At 46.6% G+C, this 23,502-nt stretch overlaps 1 long non-coding RNA gene across 6 annotated transcripts in view; it reads left to right on the forward strand.

The window, feature by feature from the left end:
- LOC142302696 (uncharacterized) overlaps nt 1–23,502 on the forward strand; it is a 138,156-nt gene that overhangs the window by 101,326 nt on the left and 13,328 nt on the right. For 3 of the 6 annotated variants that reach the window (XR_012752965.1, XR_012752967.1, XR_012752968.1), the window contains exon 3: nt 16,106–16,333. This is a non-coding gene — a long non-coding RNA (uncharacterized LOC142302696). Of the gene's footprint in view, nt 1–16,105; nt 16,389–23,502 lie in introns of those variants that run through there. The other 3 variants (XR_012752966.1, XR_012752964.1, XR_012752969.1) reach the window with 1 other exon arrangement.

The following is a 23,502-nucleotide window of genomic DNA, read 5'->3' on the forward strand; positions in this document are numbered from 1 at the left end:
GCTTCATACACAGCGATGTGTGCTGCCGCAGGAACGAGGAACAACATCGTACCTGTCGCTGCAGCGAAATTATGGAAATGACCGAAACTACATAGATCACCGATTTTCGACGCTTTTGCGATCGTTTATCGGTGCTTCTAGGCTTTACACGTTGCGACGTTGTTACCGGCGCCGGATGTGCATCACTTTTGATTTGACCCCGACGAGATCGCAGTAGCGATGTCGCAATGTGTAAAGTACCCCTAAGACCCACGGTTCCAGATGAGGAAACACAGATCTACTTCACTTTGTATATTCTACAAGATTTCAGCTTAGGATCCACGGTTTCAGCTGAGGGAACACAGAACTGCTTCATTTTGGATATTGTACAGAATTTCAGCTTTGGACCCATGGTTCTGGCTGAGGAAACACAGAACTGCTTCCCTTTGAATATTCTACCAGATTTCAGCTTAGGACTCACGGTTCCAGCTGAATAAAACACAGAACTGCTTCGATTTGGATATTCTACAGGACTTCAGCTTAGGACCCACGGTTCCAGCTGAGGAAGCACAGAACTGCTTCACTTTGGATATTCTACAGGATTTCAGCTTAGGACCCACGGTTCCAGCTGAAGGAAACACAGAAATGCTTTGCTTTGCATATTCTACAGGATTTGAGCTCAGGACCCATGGTTCCAGCTGAGAAAACACAGAACTGCTTCACTTAGGATATTCTACAGGATATGAGCTTAAGACCCACGGTTCCAGCTGAAGGAAACACAGAACTGCTTTGCTTTGGACATTCTACAGGATTTCAGCTTAGGAGCTACGGTTCCAGCTGATGGATCACAAAACTGATTAATTGCTCAATGCTGAGCCCACAAATTCACTTGGAGAACCCAGGTTGGGACTACATGATCACTTAGCTACATATCTTGATGTGCTCAATCAGCTTCCTAAATTTGCCGCTATCTCTTCTCAGTGGGTGCCAGCCAAAAGCGTGGTGCTGCTGGACTGGGACAGTTGGTCCTGGAAGCCCCAACGTCACAAAGATTCTAATCTCTGGTGTACCATCTTGTGTTCTTGCTGGGCGTGTACAATATATTTTTGCCTGTTGGTGACCCAATAAAGTCTTACCAATGTGTCGTTCCCTCACCCTGTGTTGTCCGAGTCGTGTTCTGCCCATGGGAAAGGAGTGCAGGCGTTCAGTGGGATGAGCCGTGATCTTTCTGAAGATAGCCAGGCCAGTGGACGAGAGCACCCACTGACCCTCATGTGTCCACATATGGCACCTCTTGTTAACCCTTTATCCCAATCCCTGGAAAACTACTGCATTGCCCATCCATTTATTTGCTATTCATCTAATTGCCATTACCTGGAAGAGATCCAAGATGAGGAGATTACACATCCCTGACTAATCTAATTCCTGTGCTTTCTGCATAAACGGCAAATTACAAAAACATTTTTCAGAAATTGCCTGACTTCTCACTTCTATATCGAACATTCCCAATAACGGACGGGAAATAAACCCATAATGCAAATTAGATTTCGTTCCAAAATAGTCCAACAAGTCCCCGTATTAAAAATGCCGAAATATAGGAAATATCTACCCATCATCATAACGTGACGCCATCCCCCGGGGAGGAATGAGATGGACCGCAGCCATGATATGGAATATAGAATATTCTACAGCGGAATGTTGCTTTGACCAAATGTCTCGCAATTAAACTGATGGCGTAAGGAGCCTCTTTATTGGCTCCGTTTATTTTCCGGCTGTCTATGTGTCCACGCACCTCAGCGCAGGATCGTTGCTTCTTGTAGCAGTTATAAAAGGCAAATGCAAATCACGCTGCATCGCGGGAACGAAATCCTCATTTTCTGGAACTATTCGCTGCAGAAATGAGTGTGGGTTGGATCTGTGACAAATTTCGGCCGCGGTAATTACTGCACTTTATATACTGTACTATGGGTGACATCAGAGGACGACCGGACAGCGGATGTGGACTCTGCATTTGTAATTTGGTGAAGAATCTGTACGGGAGGAAACTACAGTACATTGTGCACAAACAGTATATCGCAAACGTAAGTACACCCATCACATTATTGTAAGCCTGGAGGTCACTAGAGCTTCACAGGAACCGCTGGATCCTCTTCTATCCTCTATGAAGACTTCTTGGAGCTGGTGGATATTACAGACCTTGTGCTCCTCCACCTTTTGTTTGAGGAGCCTCCACAGATGCTCCATAAGGTTTAGGTCTATGGCCGATTCAGCATCTTTACCCTCAGTTTCTGTAGCGAGGCAGTGGTCATCTTGGAGGTGTTTGGGGTCATCATCATGTTGGAATATGAAGGGAGGGAATCCTGCTCTGCTTCAGTATGTCACAGGACATGTTGGCATTCATGGTTCCCTCAATGAACTGTAGCTTCCCACAGCCGGCAGCGCTCATGCAGCCCCAAACCATGACTCTCCTCCACCATGCTTGACTGTAGGCAGGACACTCTTGTCTTTGTTCTCCTCACCTGATTGCCACCACACACACTTGTCACCATTTGAACCAAATAAGTTTATCTTGGTCTCAACAGACCCCAGGACGGTTCCAGTAACCCATGTCCTTAGTCTGATTGTCTTCAGCAAACTATTTGCAGCTTTCTTGTGCATAATCTTTAGAAAAGGCTTCCTTCTAAGATGACAGCCATGCAGAGCAATGTGATGTAGGGTGTGGTGTATGGTCTGACAATTAGCTGACTGACCCCCTACCCCTGTAACTTCAGCAATGTGCGGCATATGGTCTGAGAACTGACAGGCGGACCCCTCACCCCTGTAACTTCTGCAAGATGTGACATGTGGTCTGAGCACTGACAGGAGGATGCCCGACCCCTTTAACCTCTGTAGTGTGCGGTGTATGGTCTGAGCACTGACAGGCAGACCCCACCCCCACCCCTGTACCTTCTGCAGTGTGTGGCGTATGGTCTGAGCACTGATAGGAGGACTCCAATTTTAGGGTGTCAGCAAAATTCTTATAGCCTTGGCCATCTTTTTGTAGAGCATAGTTCTTTTTTTCATATCCTCAGATAAGAACCCCAAGATCACTGTGGCTGAGCTCCAGAGATACAGTAGGGAGATGGGAGCAAGTTCCACAAAGTCAACTATCACTGCAGCCCTCCACCAGTGGGGTCTTTATGGCAGAGTGACCCAACGGAAGCCTCTCCTCAGTGCAAGACATATGAAAGCCAGCATGGAGTTTGGAAAAAACACATGAAGGACTCCAAGACTATGAGAAATAAGATTCTCTGATCTGATGAGACGAAGATAGAACTTTTTGGTGATAATTCTAAGCGGTATGTGTAGAGAAAACCAGGCACTTCTCATCACCTGCCCAATACAATACCCACAGTGAGACATGGTGGTGGCAGCATCATGCTATGGGGCAGGGACAGGATAACTGGTTACAATTGAAGGAAAGATGAATGCGGCCAAGTACAGAGATATCCTGGAAGAAAACCTCTTCTAGATGCTCTGGACCCCAGACTTGGCTGAAGGTTCACCTTCCAACAATACAATGACCCTAAGCACACAACTATGTGACCATTCTTGACCTACCCAGCCAGAGCCCTAACCTAAACCCAATTGAGCATCTCTGGAGAGACCTGAAAATGGCGTCCACCAACGTTCACCATCCAACCTGATGGAAATGGAGAGGATCTGCAAGGAATAATGGCCGAGGATTCTCAAATCTAGGATCCCAAGAAGACTCATGGCTGTACTAGCTCAAAAGGGTGCTTCTACTCAGTACTGAGCAAAGGGGCTGAATACTTATGACCATGTGATATTTCAGTTTTTCTTGCTTAATAAATTTGCAAAAATGTGCAGAGTGTACATTAATGAGAAAAAAATGAACTTTTTTGAATTTACCAAATGGCTGCAATGAAACAAAAGTAAAAAATTTAAAGGGGTCTGAATATTTTCCGTACTCATTGTACATTACATTACTGATCCAGCGTTATGTCCTCCAGAGCTGCGCTTGGTATCTCAGTAGCATACAGGAGGTCTGAGGCTTGGAATACTCAGGATGATGGGAGCTTTGTCTGTGCTCGGACTTCCATTGTTCTTCTCTTTTTCCCCCTCCTTCATCCTCCTCACCGTATTCAGAAGGACAAGGACTTCGCTCTTAGAAACACAGCAGCAATCGGCGTCCTAAATGGATAATGATGCTTAGCGCACAATCTGTCTCCGGCCATAAAGATTTCTCTTTGTTTCTGACAACAGATCTATATCGCGCTCCTACCTGGCTCCAGTCCCAGACCTTCCCCTGCCATCTATGGGGCATTGACTCTCTGCCATCTCCTCTAAAAGCTCTCGGCACAGGAGCCATTTATCTGCTGTTTGTAGATGAACGAACGATACCTGAAGGCAACTGTGAGCTCGAAACGAGGCCCGGGCCGAAAAATCAAAAACAGTCGAGATGTATTTCATACATAGGAGGTGTTCGTAGTGCGGATCGGCTTCAGTAAATGGCTCTTACCCTTCCAACAAGGCCAAAACAACTTGCTTTACTCACCCTCCCCAGGTCCAATCCTAAGTATTCCCATCCCAAGCTATCAGTCTGCCCTGGGGAAGAGCAATAAGGGGCTAAGCTGACATTGAGGCACCGTGATGCTGCAGTGTATTGCGCTGGTCCATTGCTGCATATGGGGACATTATATTAAGATGGTGTACAGGACATTATTACTGGTAGGGGCCCAGAATGGGAGACATTATATCAGGAAAGGGCCCAGGATGGAGGATATTATACAAGGAAAGTTCGCCCGGATGAGGGACATTGGATGAGGGACATTGGATGGGGGACATTGTACCAGGAAAATTCCACCGGATGAGGGACATTATACCAGGATGGAGGATATTATACAAGGAAAGTTCGCCCAGATGAGGGACATTGGATGGGGGACATTGTACCAGGAAAATTCCACCGGATGAGGGACATTATACCAGGATGGGGGACATTGTTACTTGTAGAGGCTCAGAGTTGGGGACAGTATTACAAGAAGTAGCCTCGAATGGGGGACATATATTACTGAAAGGGGCCAGGATGGTGTCACTACATTAGGATGAGGAATATTATTACTTGAAGGGGCCCAGGATAGGGACATTATACCAGGAAAGGACCCAGGATGTTGTACTTTATACCAGGAAGGGGTTCAGGATGGAGGATAGTATTACTAGAAAGGTCATAGGATGGGGACATATATTACTAAAAGGGGCCAGGAAGGTGACATTAAATTAGGATGAGGAATATAATTACTTGAAGGGGCCCAGGATAGGAACATTATACCAGGAAAGGACCCAGGATGAGGGGCATTATACCAAGAAGGGGTCCAGGATGGGGGATAGTATTACTAGAAGGGGTCTAGAATAGAGGACACTATTATTGGAAGGGGCCATGATCGGGTTATCACACTAGGATGAGGAACATTATTACTGGAAGGGGGTTCAGGATGGAGGAGATTATACAAAGATGGGGGACATTATTAATAGCAAAGGCCCAGGATTGGGACATTATACCAGGAAAGGGCACAGGATGAGGGACATTATACCAAAAAGGGGTCTAGAATGGAGGACAGTATTATTAGAAGGGGCCTAGAATGGGGGACATTATTACCGGAATGGGACATTATACCAGGATAATAAACATTATTACTGGAAGGGACTTGGAATGGACGACATTCTACAAAGATGAGGGACATTATTAATTGCAAAGTCCCAGGATTGGGAACATTATTACTAGAAAGGGCCTAGGATGGAAGACATATATTACTGGAAGGGGCTCGGAAAAGGACATTATACCAAGATGGGGATCATTTTTACTGGAATGGGGCCAGGATGGAGGACATTATACCAGGAAAGGGCACAAGATAAGGGACATTTTACCAAGAAGGGGTTTAGGATGGGAGACATTACCCAAGGATGCAAGGATGGAGGACGCTATTAATTGTAGAGGCCCAGGATGCGGGGCATTACTATCAGAGGTATAGGATTGGGGACATACTATATATTGCTAGAAGGGGTCAGGATGGGGACATTATACCAGAATGGGGAACATTATTACTGGAAGGGTCCAAGATGGGGGACATTATTACAGGAAATGATTTAGAAACTTCCAAGGGCCCATACATCTGACCAAAATACATGAGGCCAGGTCCAAATTGTGCACAGGGCCATCACTCTTGTTACAGAACAGTGCATAGGGATGGCTCAAAGGAATTGTGAGAGGAACCACGTGTTGTACCTTTGGGTTCTGAGCTGAGCAACCAACTCAATTAAAGCAGCCATGAATGAAACTGGAAAGCTGGTGGAAGAAACTTGTGCCGTGGGGGCCCAACCAGAGTTGGAGAGGACAGTTGAGTTGAGGACTAATCTCCTGTGTCGCGGAAAGTATTTTGTGATGGACGAACTTCCAGCTTGGGCTTTATGAAAGATGGTGACATATTGCCCCCGAGGACCCTCAGACTAAGTGACTATTTGTATATTCAAGTGGCAAGTAATGGCAGAGAGCACAGCTGCCAACAACTGCCAAATCCGATCCGAGCAAATTCCAAACATCTTGAGTAGAATTTATATAAAAGTGGACTTTCAAATGGGATGGGGGCATTGCAGAGCAAATTGTACCTATACTACGGACCCTGATGTTAGTAGTTATGAGAAAGTTGCCTCTAGACCCACAATGGTACAATAGACGGCTCTGTAGGTGTCATTATTCTCATTAGCGGTGCTCTGCTCTCCTGCAGAGCCTATGTGCCGCCCCTGTGCCAGCAGCCGGCGCTGCTCGGATTCGGGCCTGCTGGGGTAGTGGCTCGAGGGTCTCCGGACCCGGGGGTCTCGCAGACACGCTGAATAAATGGGGGGACGTAGATGTACGGGCTAGGCCGTATTAAGTTTGTGACTCCACCCACGGTGTGTGGTGAGTTGGGACACCACCGCTGCTGTTATGGGGCACCCGGGGAAAATGTAGGGGCAGCTGGATGTTGGTGGCCGGTGCCACGGCCGGTTGCATTCGGGTCCCCCACCCGGGCTGGTGGTCTCTATCCTTTTCCTCTGCACTGTTTTGTGTAAGGTGGACTTCCTAGTCTGGAACTCAGGAGTCCGCTCCTGGCTGGATGTGGCCTAAGGAGCCGTGCCCGCAGTCACTGGCCCGTGGGATCTATGGGCCCTGGCGGTGAGCTCTTATCCCTATCGGTGGGCTGTTGTCTTCTATGAGGGACTTTGGCTGGGACAGAACCTCTAGCCCTGGCCTCAATCGGTTAATTAACCAGGCCACTTGTTTCCGGTCCTGGCTTCAGGGTCCGAGTACCCCCCTTTGTGCTCCAGTTTCCAGGTCGGTTCCCCGTGTCGGTACCGGCGGGCTACAACCCTGTCCCGGTCCACCTCGGTTCTGCCGAGCCATCTTCCCGTCTCCTGCTGACGGAGACCACCATCTGCCTCCTAGCCAGAGGCACCAGGGCTCCTACCCTGGTACCATTCAACTTGAACTTTTCCTGCTGGAGCTACACTTAGCTCCAGCCCACACTTCTCTCCAAACTGAACTACAAACTTCACTGCTCGCTTTCCCGCCCCGGGCTGTCTAGACCCATGGGTGGGCGTGTCCAACCGCCTGGTCACGCCCACTAGTGTGAGTGTCTTTCCCAAAGGGGGGCGAATAGGGTTTTAGGTTGGCTGTGTGTTTCCTAAGTGGTGGAAGGGTGTTGTGTAGGGGCCTATCTATGACTACCTGGTTTTACCAGGGCGTCACATTCCCCCTTGGTTTAATACAGACCGTCCGCGGGCTGTCCGACCACCAACATTTATTAAACTGAACTGGAAAAGATGAAAAGGGTAAAACAGATTACAAGTATGCTAACATATTTACATTCAAGCATATTTTGGTTTCTTCCCTTACGGGAGGCATTTTTCTTAAATGTTGCACATATAAAAACCGGGACGGGCCAGGTCCTTCTCACCTCACCCACCCAAAACAACCTGCCCCCTGGTGCTACCGCTAAGCACTGGTGCGCACCCCTTGCCCAAGTCCAGAACAGGTTCGGGTGTTGCCCAAACGGGCCGGGTAAAAAGTTCCTTACCCGGCAGTCCTTTTTCAAGGGCCCCACATCCAGGGCACTCCTGACCGGGAGGGTAGTCACCGATTTTGAGAGTCACAGGGCCTCGGCCGACTCTACCGCAGGCCCATCCTCCAATCAGCCTCTCCAGAGACAGCGGCATGGTGAGAAGTTTGGTCAATTGTAACATTTAAACTCCGCTGCCGGAACAGCCTCCTCCTGCAGCTCTTCCCCGAACCACCACCGGACAGCACGAGTCCCCAATGTCACCTTTGCTCACGTGCGGCACTGTCCAAAAGACTCCGTCTTCAGCTGCCGATGGTGCGGGTACGACTGCTCCTCCGGACCGGGCTCCGGGCTCCGACCCCAGATGGCCTCTTCACTTGTAACTTGCAGGGTGAAGACGTTCAACAAGAACGGAGCGCTGTGTCACTTAACTTTTTTAACTACCCTGCCACCCCCACCTGTGGTGCAGATGGCCTCCTCCAGGAACACGAGGACCTTCAACGGGGGTGACAGTCCACAAACATCAAACTTGCAACTTAAAACTTTAAAACTTGTGGCAGATTCCGGCCCCTTTAAGGCCGGGTATTCCAAGGGCACGCACTGGCAAAGTGTCCGGGCAGCTCGCAGTGCCGACAGATTGGTACGATCAAACCCTCTAGAGCAGTCGGGGCCTCATCAGCACTCGGTACGTACGGGTCGATAGAGCCATCTGGTATCCATTCCCACCACATCGCGGGATATACGCCGCTACTGAAGCGTCGACACCGGGGCTGCTCTCATCCGTGTAAAGGGTGTAGTGTGGGGGCCTATCTGTGACTACCTGGTTTTGCCAGGGCGTTGTTCCTGGTCTAGTCCTGTGTGCTGTGGGAGGGGATGTCTTTGGAGCCTCGTTCCGGGTTATTGCTTTGCTTTATCTGGGAGCTATTTCACCCGGAACGCCGCCAGTGATAATTCCTGTTTAGCAGTGAATGTATCTGGTTCCCGTAAGTGACTGACCTGATCTTATGCTGCCACCTAGTTCCTCATACCCTGTCCCTTGTCCTCACCTACTCTATCTTGACTCCTTGACTCCCTGACCTTCAGCTTGATTCTTGACCCCAGCTCCGCACTCTCCCGTGTACCCAACATGTCCTCTTAGCTACTGACCTTGGCTTGTATTCTGACCCTGGCTCCCCTCTCTTCCTGGTACGTGACGTGACTTCCTGGTTTACAGACCCTCGGCTCGCACATTGAGTTCGGCTTCTCTCTCTCCATCTGTTACTGACGTGGCATCCCGGCTTCTGACCCCTGGCTTGTTTAACTACCTCGCACCGTCTCTGGCGACTCCTAGTGGTTTTGCGTCTCATTACACCAGGGTGTTTGGCATCACAGTAGGATTTTGGCTGTGGAGGTTATCCATCCAAAAAAAAGTGTTGTCCATTGGAAGCCCCCTGACATGGTAACCCCCTTGCCCCTCTAATTTACCATTTTTATGTTTTTGGAATGGGGGAAAATAATGGTTAAGTCATATTTCGGCTGATGATAGAGCTGTGTACGGTATACGGTTGAATTACTTCATCTTTGGCATAGACCGATCTGTTTCCACTCCCGTCAATCTCCCGCTGTCTATGAAAGTCTATTTATCTGCACATGCAGAAGCAGGAATATCCCAGCAGAATAACAAAGAAAAAGAATTCACTTGCTTGTCCCCGGGATCCGCCGACCGCCCTCGCCTCAGCCACCACCAGATAATTGTAGCAGTAAATTATCTTTCTACTCTGATCGATTGGTTTTTCCGACATCAGATGAGATTCCTCCCAACTGCCTGGAACCCGGTGGAATTTATCAATCAGGTGTGGAAAGATTCCTCCCCGGGCAGGTGTTCCGGATTGTCTCTCTGTCTGATGATACTCACAGGGGAATATTCGCTGAATTATCCGTCTGGAAAAATAGTGACTAGAGGTTTTTATTGCCGTATTTGTCATCAGATAGCAAAGGAGGGTCGAAGAGAATCTTCAATGTATCTACAAATGTAGGATGTACGATGGTGTTGAATACTTTTTCAAGTAGAGCTTAATTGAAAAAGGGGTCAAAGTTTACAAAAAGCGGTCTACTGCCTCCAAGGTCTGAAGACTGGTCTTGCAAAACCATAAGGACACAAAGGTGTGAGTGTTTTTCAATAATTCACCAGTACCATTGCATGACACGGTCATACTACAACACTACATCTCAGTGTTCATGTAACGCTTGTGTACCGCCCCAGGGCTCGGCCGGCTGCCGAGCCGTTCGGATCCGGGCTCGTCGGTGGGTGGCTCAAGCTCCTCCTGGACCCGGAGGTCACGTCGTTCTGAAGGGGTGCTGGCGCTACGTGAGGGGTGGTGTTCGGTGGGGAGGTCCACGGCCGAGGCCGCGGTTATTTTTGGGGGTTAAGTTTGTGACGCCACCCACGAGTTGTGGTGAATGGATGGATACCACCGCTGCCGTTGACTAGGCTCTCGGGGATGGTGTTGCGCAGCTTGGTGTTGGCCCCTCCGTGGGTAGGGGGTGATGGTCCCGGGGGCCCGAGGGACGTGCTGAGGCGGGGGATGGATGCGTGCTGGCGTGTCGGTGCGGTGCGGCGTGGTGCGCGGCCCGAGGGCACTGTTGTACTCACTGTTACAGACACGCTGGAGTCTCTGGTAAACCAAACAATATGGTGGACGGTACCCGCAGCCGGCTGCGCTTTTCCCTTTTTTAGGTTGGTGGTTTCCGCCTTACTCCTGCACCTCACTTTTAGTAGAATGGTGACTCCTATGCCTGAGCAACGGTAGTCCGCTCCCCAGCTTTGTATGTGCCGGTAGAGCCCGTTTGCCCGCAGACGCTGGCCCGTGGGATCTCGATGCCTGAGCGGTGGCTTTCTATCCCTCTGGTTGGGCTGTTGTCTTCAGTCAGGTCTTGGGTGGAAAAGGACCTAAATTCCAGACCCCAATCAGTGAATTCGACTCGGTCCAGTGGCTTCTGGGCCTCGTACTGGGTCCGAGTACCCCTCCTGGTTCTCCGGTTTCCAATCGGTTCCCCGGTTCGGTACTGGCAGGCCACTACCCAGTCCCGGTCCCTTACGGTTCCACCAGCTGTAATCCCAGCTCCTGCAGGCGGCCACCACTATCTGCCTCATGGCCACAGGGTATCCGGGCTCCTACCCAGATCCCTGACAGATGTTACTCCTCTCTACTCCACTTCACCTCCTCTCCTTTTCACTTCCCTAACCGATCTGTGTGTTTTTCCCGCCTCAAGCCATCCGAACTCCTTGGTGGGCGTGGCCAACCACCTGGCTCCGCCCCCCGGGTGTGAACGTTAATTCCTGAGAGGGGTGACTCAGGGTTTTAAGGTTGGCTGCTGGTACCTTTTTAGGGGCTGGTGTTTGTGCAAGGGCCTACCTGTGACTACCTGGCTAGTCCAGGGCGTCACACTTGCCGCTAAAGATGGTGCTGCGCTGAGCAAAAGTGGACCCACTGGACCACAGGGAAACACCGGGTCTACCCATTAATGGGGTAGAGTCCGGGATTATGGCAGCTGACCCCCAGGGCAGGGAAGAACACAGGAGCATACAGGCTGAGTCACTAAAGTTGACGGGGACCACCAGGGTAGAAGAGGTAGATGGCACCGCCAGGACAGATAGGCCAAGCCCGGATCACCGAAATGGCTGAGCCACATTTCACGGCCAAGAGCAGAGTCTCAAGCAAGGCTGGGAACACCGGAATGGCTGAGGCAGATGGCACAACCAGAACAGACAGGTAGAGTCTCTAGCAAGGCTGGGACGACCGACAGGGCTGAGACAGATGGTACGGCCAGGGCAGACAGTCAGAGTCTCTAGCAAGGCTGGGACCAATGGAATGGCTAAGGCAGATCTCACGGTCAGGACAGACAGGCTGAGTCTTTAGTAAGACTAGGACCACCAAAATGGCTGAGGCAGATGGCCTGGCCAGGATGGACAGGCAGAATCACTAGCAAGACTAGGAAAAGTGGAATGGCTGAGACAGATGTCCCAGCCACTATAGACAGGCAGAGTCTCTAGAGAGGCTGGGACCACCGGAGTGGCTGAGGCAGATGACACAGTCAGGACAGACAGGCAGAGTCTTTAGCAAGGACCGAACCACCAAAATGGCTGAGGCAGACTGAATGGCCAGGACAGACAACAAGAGTTTCTAGCGGGGCTGGAACCACTGGAAGGGCTGAGGCAGATGGCACGGCCAGGACAGACAGGCTAAGTCTCTAGCAAGGCCCGGACCATCGAAATGGATGAGGCAGATGGCCCTGACAAGGCAGATTTACTAGCAAGGCTGGGACCACAGGAGTGCCCAAAGGAGATGGCACGGTCGGAAAGTGCAGGTAGAGTCATTAACAAGGCTGGGCCCACTGGAGTCACCAAGTCAAATGGCACGGACAGGACAGACATTGTCAGTAGAATCAACAGGACAGGACGGACAGGACAGACAAGAGGACCTAACAACCAGCTGGCTAGAGCACAGAACACAAACTAGCTAAACTAGGGTGTTGAACAGGCACCTCCCCTAGTGGGACTGTGCTTTAAGTACCCTGTGCCACCCAGAAATAGGCCCTTGTACATAAGGAGCAGTATTATAGTGGTTATATTCTTGTACATAGAGGCAGTATTATAGTAGTTACATTCTTGTACATAGGGAGCAGTATTACAGTGGTTATATTCTTGTACATAGGGGGCAGTATTATAGTAGTTACATTCTTGTACATAGGGAACAGTATTATAGTGGTTATATTCTTGTACATAGAGGCAGTATTATAGTAGTTACATTCTTGTACATAGGGAGCAGTATTATAGTGGTTATATTCTTGTACATAAGGAGCAGTATTATAGTAGTTATATTCTTATACATAGGGGCAGTATTATAGTAGTTATATTCTTGTACATAGGGAGTAGTATTATAGTGGTTATATTCTTGTACATAGAGGCAGTATTATAGTAGTTACATTCTTGTACATAGGGAGCAGTATTATAGTGGTTATATTCTTGTACATAAGGAGCAGTATTATAGTAGTTACATTCTTGTACATAGGGAGCAGTATTATAGTGGTTATATTCTTGTACATAAGGAGCAGTATTATAGTAGTTATATTCTTATACATAGGGGCAGTATTATAGTAGTTATATTCTTGTACATAGGGAGTAGTATTATAGTAGTTATATTCTTGTACATAGGGGCAGTATTATAGTAGTTATATTCTTGTATATAGGGGGCAGTATTATAGTAGTTATATTCTTGTACATAGGGGCAGTATTATAGTAGTTATATTCTTGTACATAGGAGCAGTATTATAGTAGTTATATTCTTGTACATAGGGGTAGTATTATAGTAGTTATATTCTTGTACATAGGGGGCAGTATTATAGTAGTTATATTCTTGTATATAGGAGCAGTATTATAGTAGTTATATTCTTGTACATAGGGGGCAGTATTATAGTAGTTATATTCTTGTGCATAGGGGCAGTATTATAGTAGTTATATTCTTGTACATAGGAGCAGTATTATAGTAGTTATATTCTTGTACATAGGGGTAGTATTATAGTAGTTATATTCTTGTATATAGGGGGCAGTATTATAGTAGTTATATTCTTGTACATAGGGGCAGTATTATAGTAGTTATATTCTTGTATATAGGGGGCAGTATTATAGTAGTTATATTCTTGTACATAGGGGTAGTATTATAGTAGTTATATTCTTGTACATAGGGGGCAGTATTATAGTAGTTATATTCTTGTATATAGGGAACAGTATTATAGTGGTTATATTCTTATACATAGGGGCAGTATTATAGTAGTTATATTCTTGTACATAGGGAGTAGTATTATAGTAGTTATATTCTTGTACATAGGGGCAGTATTATAGTAGTTACATTCTTGTACATAGGGAGCAGTATTATAGTGGTTATATTCTTGTACATAGAGGCAGTATTATAGTAGTTACATTCTTGTACATAGGGAGCAGTATTATAGTGGTTATATTCTTGTACATAAGGAGCAGTATTATAGTAGTTATATTCTTATACATAGGGGCAGTATTATAGTAGTTATATTCTTGTACATAGGGAGTAGTATTATAGTAGTTATATTCTTGTACATAGGGGCAGTATTATAGTAGTTACATTCTTGTACATAGGGAGCAGAATTATAGTGGTTATATTCTTGTACATAGAGGCAGTATTATAGTAGTTACATTCTTGTACATAGGGAGCAGTATTATAGTGGTTATATTCTTGTACATAAGGAGCAGTATTATAGTAGTTATATTCTTATACATAGGGGCAGTATTATAGTAGTTATATTCTTGTACATAGGGAGTAGTATTATAGTAGTTATATTCTTGTACATAGGGGCAGTATTATAGTAGTTATATTCTTGTATATAGGGGGCAGTATTATAGTAGTTATATTCTTGTACATAGGGGCAGTATTATAGTAGTTATATTCTTGTACATAGGAGCAGTATTATAGTAGTTATATTCTTGTACATAGGGGTAGTATTATAGTAGTTATATTCTTGTACATAGGGGGCAGTATTATAGTAGTTATATTCTTGTATATAGGAGCAGTATTATAGTAGTTATATTCTTGTACATAGGGGGCAGTATTATAGTAGTTATATTCTTGTGCATAGGGGCAGTATTATAGTAGTTATATTCTTGTACATAGGAGCAGTATTATAGTAGTTATATTCTTGTACATAGGGGTAGTATTATAGTAGTTATATTCTTGTATATAGGGGGCAGTATTATAGTAGTTATATTCTTGTACATAGGGGCAGTATTATAGTAGTTATATTCTTGTATATAGGGGGCAGTATTATAGTAGTTATATTCTTGTACATAGGGGTAGTATTATAGTAGTTATATTCTTGTACATAGGGGGCAGTATTATAGTAGTTATATTCTTGTATATAGGAGCAGTATTATAGTAGTTATATTCTTGTACATAGGGGGCAGTATTATAGTAGTTATATTCTTGTGCATAGGGGCAGTATTATAGTAGTTATATTCTTGTACATAGAGGGCAGTATTATAGTAGTTATATTCTTGAACATAGGGGACAGTATTATAGTAATTATATTCTTGTACATAGGGGCAGTATTATAGTAGTTATATTCTTGTGTACATAGGGGCAGTATTATAGTAGTTATATTCTTGTACATAGGGGCAGTATTATAGTAGTTATATTCTTGTACATAGGAGCAGTATTATAGAAGCTATATTCTTGTACATAGGAGCAGTATTATAGTTGTTATATTCTTGTACATAGGGGCAGTATTATAGTAGTTATATTCTTGTACATAGGAGCAGTATTATAGAAGCTATATTGTTGTACATAGGGGGCAGTATTATAGTTGTTATATTCTTGTATATAGGGGCAGTATTATAGTAGTTATATTCTTGTACATAGGGGCAGTATTATAGTAGTTATATTCTTGTACATAGGGGGCAGTATTATAGTAGTTATATTCTTGTACATAGGGGGCAGTATTATAGTAGTTATATTCTTGTACATAGGGGGCAGTATTATAGCAGTTATATTCTTATACATAGGGGCCGTATTATAGTACTGATATTCACACTTGTGAACACCTTGTCGTTGGGTTTTCTCTCCCTTTCTTTAGATGATGTAATGATCCTCTGCTTGTATATATATACTGTATACGGCACTCCTTTTCTCTGGTCTGTGCTGACACCACACTGCATCTTTATGGACCTCTGATGCTTAGTATCTGTCCTCTGATCGGTGTCATCAGTAATATGTTGTCCCGTGTTGCGGTGACTCGCTCTCCCGCATGGCTGACCTCTCTCTTTCTCTCAAAAACATTATTTTATATCGAGTCTTTTCCGTAATAGGAAGTCACTGAGGCGTCTCACTATCTCAATAGTGTATGTTACTGAAAATGGAAAAACGCCTTCAGGGACATATCAGTGAGAAGACGACGCACAAAAATCATCATGTCAGTGTTTTCCCCTTTTATTTACAACGTCTCAATGTTTTTCTTTCCCACTTTAGATCTGTCGAAGAGGAAGAGCGGACATATTGGACGCTGCGCGCCTGTGAGTTATGGAGCTTCGCACATTTCAGTCAGCGATTTTCTTAGTGAAATTGCAGCAATCAGCCAAAACCCTCGGAGATGCTTTATGTCTTTTATTCAGTCTGCAGTGTTTAATCGCCTCACGCATCCACTGGAACCGCCGAATCCTATCCCCCTGTATAGAGGAACGAGCCGGCAGAGAAAGGGTTAAGTATTATCGGAACCAATTCACATCTGTATGAATAAAATGCTGCAAATAAAGATATGTATCATTCATTTTACTCTCAACTACTATAATACTGCCCCTATGTACAAGAATATAACTACTATAATACTGCTCCTATGTACAAGAATATATCTACTATAATACTGCCCCTATGTACAAGAATATAACTACTATAATACTGCCCCTATGTAAAAGAGTATAACTACTATAATACTGTCCCCTATGTACAAGAATATAACTACTATAATACTGCTCCTATGTACAAGAATATAGCTACTATAATACTGCCCCTATGTACAAGAATATAACTACTATAATACTGCCCCTATGTACAAGAATATAACTACTATAATACTGCCCCTATGTACAAGAATATAACTACTATAATACTGCTCCTATGTACAAGAATATAACTACTATAATACTGCTCCTATGTACAAGAATATAACTACTATAATACTGCTCCTATGTACAAGAATATAACTACTATAATACTGCTCCTATGTACAAGAATATAACTACTATAATACTGCCCCTATGTACAAGAATATAACTACTATAATACTGCTCCTATGTACAAGAATATAACTACTATAATACTGCTCCTATGTACAAGAATATAACTACTATAATACTGCTCCTATGTACAAGAATATAACTACTATAATACTGCCCCTATGTACAAGAATATAACTACTATAATACTGCCCCTATGTACAAGAATATAACTACTATAATACTGCCTCTATGTACAAGAATATAACTACTATAATACTGCCCCTATGTACAAGAATATAACTACTATAGTACTGCCCCCTATGTACAAGGACATAACTACTATAATACCGCCCCCTATGTATGGAGGGTTGTCTTGGGGTCATCATACTGTGTGGAGAGTTGTGGGAACCATTATACTCTATGGAGAGTGGCTGTGCACAGTTGGAGAATGATACTGTGTTGGGTCTTCATAGTGTGCATGTGGAGGACTTTACTGTGGGGGTATCATACTGTGTGGAGGGTTGTCTTGGGGTCATTATACTGTGTGGAGGGTTGTCTTAGGGTCATCATACTGTGTGGAGGGTTGTCTTGGGGTCATTATACTGTGTGGAGGGTTGTCTTAGGGTCATCATACTGTGTGGAGGGTTGTCTTGGTGTTATACTGTGTGGAGGGTTGTCTTGGGGTCATTATACTGTGTGGAGGGTTGTCTTAGGGTTATACTGTATGGAGGGTTGTCTTGGGGTTATACTGTGTGGAGGGTTGTCTTGGGGTTATTATACTGTGTGGAGGGTTGTCTTAGAGTTATACTGTGTGTAGGGTTGTCCTGGGGTCATCATACTGTGTATAGGGTTGTCTTGGGGTCATCAAACTGTGTGGAGGGTTGTCTTGGGGCATTATACTCTGTAGAGGGTTGTCTTGGGGTTATACTGTGTGGAGGGTTGTCTTGGGGTCATCATACTGTGTGGAGGGTTATCTTGGGGTCATCATACTGTGTGGAGGGTTATCTTGGGGTCATCATACTGTGTGGAGGGTTGTCTTGGTGTTATACTGTGTGGAGGGTTGTCTTGGTGTCATTGTACTGTGTGGAGGGTTGTCTTAGGGTTATACTGTGTGGATGGTTGTCTTGGGGTCATAATACTGTGTATAGAGTTGTCTTGGGGTCATCATACTGTGTATAGGGTTGTCTTGGGGTCATCATACTGTGTGGAGGGTTGTCTTGGGGTCATTATACTGTGTGGAGGGTTGTCTTGGGGTCATCATACTGTGTATAGGGTTGTCTTGGGGTCATCATACTGTGTGGAGGGTTGTCTTGGGGTCATTATACTGTGTGGAGGGTTGTCTTAGGCTATGTGTGCACGGTAGAATGTTGATGCGGATTTTTCTGCATGAAAATCCGCGGCTTTCCCGCAAAATCCGCACCTTTTCAAAGGTGCGGATTTGCCGCGGTTTTTCCGCGGAATTGCCGCGGATTTTGGTGCGGATTTTTTTTTTCCCAATTCTGAAGCCAAAATCTGGATCAAAATCCGCAACAATAATTGACATGTTGCAGATTTTTCCGGATCAAAATCCGCACCAAATCCGCCGCGGAAAAATCCGCAGCGTGGGCACAGCATTTCCAAAAAGCCATAGAAATGGCTGGGAAGTGCCGCTGCTGCAGATTTTCGGGAAATCCGCGGCTTTTCCGCGAGAAATCCGTGGCAAAATCCGTGCATTTTCCGCAGCGTGGACACATAGCCTTAGGGTTATACTGTGTGTAGGGTTGTCCTGGGGTCATCAAACTGTGTATAGGGTTGTCTTGGGGCATTATACTGTGTAGAGGGTTGTCTTGGGGTTATACTGTGTGGAGGGTTGTCTTGGGGTCATCATACTGTGTGGAGGGTTGTCTTGGGGTCATCATACTGTGTGGAGGGTTGTCTTGGGGCCATCATACTGTGTATAGGGTTGTCTTGGGGTCATTGTACTGTGTGGAGGGTTGTCTAAAGGCCACTTTACACACAGAGATAGATCTGTGGCAGATCTGTGGTAGATCTGTGGTTGCAGTGAAACTGTGGACAATCAGTGCCAGGTTTGTGGCTGTGTACAAATGGAACAATATGTCCATGATTTCACTCCAACCACAGATCTGCCAAAGAATTATCTCTGTGTGTGACGGGGCCTTTAGTGTTATACTGTGTGGAGGGTTGTCTTGGGTAGAGTTGAGCGCGGTTCGCGGTTTGAGGTTCTCCAGTTCGCGGTTCGAGTGATTTTGGGGGCTGTTCTAGATCGAATTAGAACTTGAGCTTTTTGCTAAAAGCTCGATAGTTCTAGTTACGTTCGAGAACGGTTCTATCAGCAAAAAGCCAAGCTAATTCCTAGCTGGCTTTCCGCTGTAATAGTGTAAGTCACTCTGTGACTCACACTATTATGAAATTTCAGTGTATAGTGTGCGGGGACTGCGCGTTCAGATCACTGCTGCTGGGATAATGGCGATCACCATTTTTTTTTTCCTTGTCTTCCTTCCCTAAGCGCGCGTGTAGTGGGGCGGGCCAGCATGTCAGCCAATCCCAGACACACACACAGCTAAGTGGACTTTTAGCCAGAGAAGCAACGGCATGTGTGATAGGCTGTCCATGTCACATGTCCCTGCATTATAAATACGGGTATCTGCCCGTCTGGACGCCATTATCTGCCTTCTGTGTCTGGGTGTCAGTCACCGCAGCTGCAGCTCCCGATACTGCTGTGTACGCTCTACACACAGAGCTATACAGAATAGGGATAGAAGTTTCTATTAGCCCTTGTAAGGGCTAATAACAGCAGGCTCAGAGCCATAGGTGACAGTCAGGTCCGTGGAAACAGATTTTAACAGCTACAGATAACAGCATCTGTGTAGCTAAGGTCAGGGAGTTCCTCGCTGCATTTCACCATTAGGAGGGATAGAAAGGCAGGCTTCCTTTCCTCTACACTGACCCACAACCCTGCCACTGTACCCTCCTGCCCTTTGCACACTCAAGCTCATTGTTACAAAGCCATTATAATACCAAACACTGAGGAAACTTAGTGGCATCCTAAAAGTGGCTGTTGGACTTCATTAGTGTCCCACTGGTGCAAAGCTATTTGCAGCACCTCTGCATTGCACACTCAAACTCATTGTTACTAAGCCATTATACTAGCAAACACTGAGTGAACTTAGTGGCATCCTAAACGTGGCTGTTGGACTTCTGTATAGTCACACTAGTGCAAAGATATTTGCAGCACGTCTGCCTGCATTGCACACTCAAACTCATTGTTACTAAGCCATTATACTAGCAAACTGTGTTGCCATTTTAAGGGCCATAGTTTCATTGTCCGGGATAGTTATTGTTGTCTATTCTGCTGTCAATAAAGCTAGACCACCGCTGCAATCTACACCACCTCTCAATTTTTACTACCATATTTTAAGTGGACAATCTTGTCGCTAGCAAAATGAGTGGCAAAATGACAGATGCTGGTGGAAAGGGGAACAGGCGTGTTGGAAAAGGAAAAAAGGTTTGTGTCCGTGGGGAAGGTGGCAAAGCTCCATTAACATCTGCTGAAGATAGACCATCTTCCAGCAAAAGTAAGATGTCTACTACTTACCGTGGACAATCCGATGTGCTCCCTTTTTTACGAACACGAACAACTGGAACAAAGGTAGATGTTGCCCAAAAAAACAAAATGCTTGAATGGATCTCAAATGGTCCAACAAATGCCCTCTCCTCCACCTCAACTACCGCATCCAAAAAACACCAGTCCTCTGAGTTGTCATCCCAATCACACTTGCTTTCTCCCAGCTCCCAAGTCTCCATCCGCCCTGCACAGTATGGTGGAACAGAGATGGCTGAGTCTGCAGAGCTGTTCAGTCACACTATAGCCTGGGAATCAGAGGTCTGCTCCCAAGCTACAGTGAGTACAGACCAGGAAATGGTCTGCAGTGATGCCCAGAACCTTTGTGACTCAGATTCAGGCCGTGATGACCAAGTTTCTGAGCATAATGTTGACCCTTATTCACAAATTGAAACACCTGTTGTAATAGACAATGAGGAACATACTGATGACGATGAGACGCAGATACCAGAATGGGATGACAACTTAAATATTCGTTCAGGGCAGGAAGAGGCTCGGTCTGAGGGGGAGGGGAGTGCAAACACAACGCTTGATGAGGAACTTCTAGATCCCACCTACTGTCAACCCACAGTCAGGCATTCGAGGAGGTCAACAGAGGCGGTGGAGGAGGATGCTACTGACGACGAAGTTACCTTGCGCCTTCCTGGACAGAGGAGGAGTACTGGTAGCACGTCTACAACTGCATCCTCAGCCACCACTCTGCCTCTGAGCACTAGTCGGGGTGGCTCAGCAGGTCGCATGCCCTCTAAGCCTTGCCTAGCCTGGTCCTTTTTTGACATAGCAAAAGATCGCCCAAATCATGTGATGTGTAAAATTTGTCATGCTTCTGTTAGTAGAGGTCAAAACCTCAGCAGTTTGACAACTTCTTCCATGAATCGTCACATGAATAAATATCATATGTCCCGGTGGGAAGCTCACCGTGCTGCAATGTGGCCTAGCGGAGCGAACCATCCACCGCCTGCCCCTTCCAGTGCATCCGCGCGCTCTTCATCTTCTAGGACTGTGGGGACAGCTGTCACACCTGGTTTTCCACGCACAACTTCCACCACTGTAACCGCAACAGGCAGTTTGCTTGGTAGGTCATCAGTTGGTTTGGAAGGGGAAACAAGTGCATGTGTACAGCTCTCTCAGACATCGATAGCACCAACGTTGGATGAAGGCAACATCATGTCTACACCTACACTTTCCTCACAAACCTGCATTTTTCCAGGGACACCCTACTCACCACCGTCTACACACAGCAGCCAGATCTCTGTCCCTCAGATGTGGACAAATAAAAGGCCATTTCCTGCGACCCATGACAAAGCTAAGAGGTTGACTTTATCCCTCTGTAAGCTCTTGGCTACCGAAATGTTGCCTTTCTGCCTGGTGGACACACAGGATTTTAGAGACCTTATGTCTGTCGCTGTGCCCCAGTACCAGATGCCCAGTCGCCACTACTTCTCTAAGAAAGGTGTGCCTGCGCTACACCAGCATATCGCACACAACATAACCGCTTCCTTGAGAAACTCTGTGTGTTAACGGGTGCATTTCACCACCGATACTTGGACCAGTAAGCATGGGACAGGGACGTTACATGTCGCTGACTGGGCACTGGGTAACTATGTTGATAGATGGTGAAGGGTCTGCTGCACAAGTCTTGCCGTCCCCACGACTTGTGTGTCAATCCTCTGTCTGTCCAAGTTCCTCCACTGCTTCTGCCTCCTCAACCTCGTCTGGGTCCTCCACCTCCGCCCCAAGCCTGCCTGGTCAGGCCACCAGCGTTGTAACTGCGCAGAAGGAATCACGCACCCCTCATTACTATGCTGGCAGCAAAGCGCAACGGCATCAGGCGGTCTTTGTCTTGAAATGTCTTGGAACTAAGAGTCACACAGTGGCTGAGTTGTGGGCAGCTCTGGAGACTGAGTTTGGTAAATGGTTGTCTCCACTCAACCTGCAGCCTGGTAAGGCCGTGTGCGACAATGCTGCAAACCTGGGTGCGGCCCTTCGCCTGGGCAAGGTGACACACGTGCCTTGTATGGCTCACGTGTTGAACCTTGTTGTCCAGCAATTTTTAACACACTATCCCGGCCTAGATGGCCTTCTGAACAGGGCACGAAAACTGTCTGCTCACTTCTGCCGTTCAATCGCTTCAGCTGAGCGACTTGCATCGCTCCAGAAGTCTTTCGGCCTGCCGGTTCATCGCCTGAAATGCGATGTGCCGACACGCTGGAATTCGACTCTCCACATGTTACAGCGACTGTGGCAGCACCGCCGAGCCTTGGTGCAATACCTTACCTCCCAACCGTCCCGGATTCTGCGGGACTGCCATGATTTTTCAGGTCTGTCCCGCACTCCTGCGGCTCACAGCTGACGTCCCGACTCCTCCCCTCAGTGCAGTGAATAAATTAAATTAAATTTCACCGATGAAACTGTGAAGCTCATTGTTCCATAGGCAGCAGCTCTACCTCTGAGCCAATGCCCATATTGAAAACCATGGGAGGATTTGGTAATCTTAACCTTTATAGTGCAGGAGACAAAGCAAAAGCAGATTATTTAGCTGCAAAGATGGATGAATGATAGAGGGATGGATGGTAGAGAGATATATATGTGTGTGTGTGTGTGTGTGTGTATATACACATGACAGATAATACATACATGATAGATAAATAGACATATGGATCAGGGGCGTAACGACCGCGGTCGCAGCGGTCGCCACTGCGACCGGGCCTGCAGGGTTTTAGGGGCCCGGCAGCCGCTCTGCACAGCCGGCTCCTCTCTGTAACAGAGGAGATGCGCTGTGTAGTGGCCGACTACGCGACCGCCAGGGGGCCGGCCTTTGAGTCAGGGGGCCCGGTGTCAGCAGGGGGCAGAGGGGCCCCCTGACCTGGAGAGACCCACCAGGCGTTTCTGAGCTGCGGCAGAGCAGAAGCGCTCCTGCACAGCAGACGAAATCCATCCTTCCAGGACCTGCGATGATGTCACGCCCATGTGAGTGTGTGGGAGGAGACACAGGAGGCCGGGCAGAAAGCATCAGAAGATACGGATTC

This window comes from Anomaloglossus baeobatrachus, chromosome 4 (assembly GCF_048569485.1).
Source record: "Anomaloglossus baeobatrachus isolate aAnoBae1 chromosome 4, aAnoBae1.hap1, whole genome shotgun sequence".
Classification (NCBI taxonomy): domain Eukaryota; kingdom Metazoa; phylum Chordata; class Amphibia; order Anura; family Aromobatidae; genus Anomaloglossus; species Anomaloglossus baeobatrachus.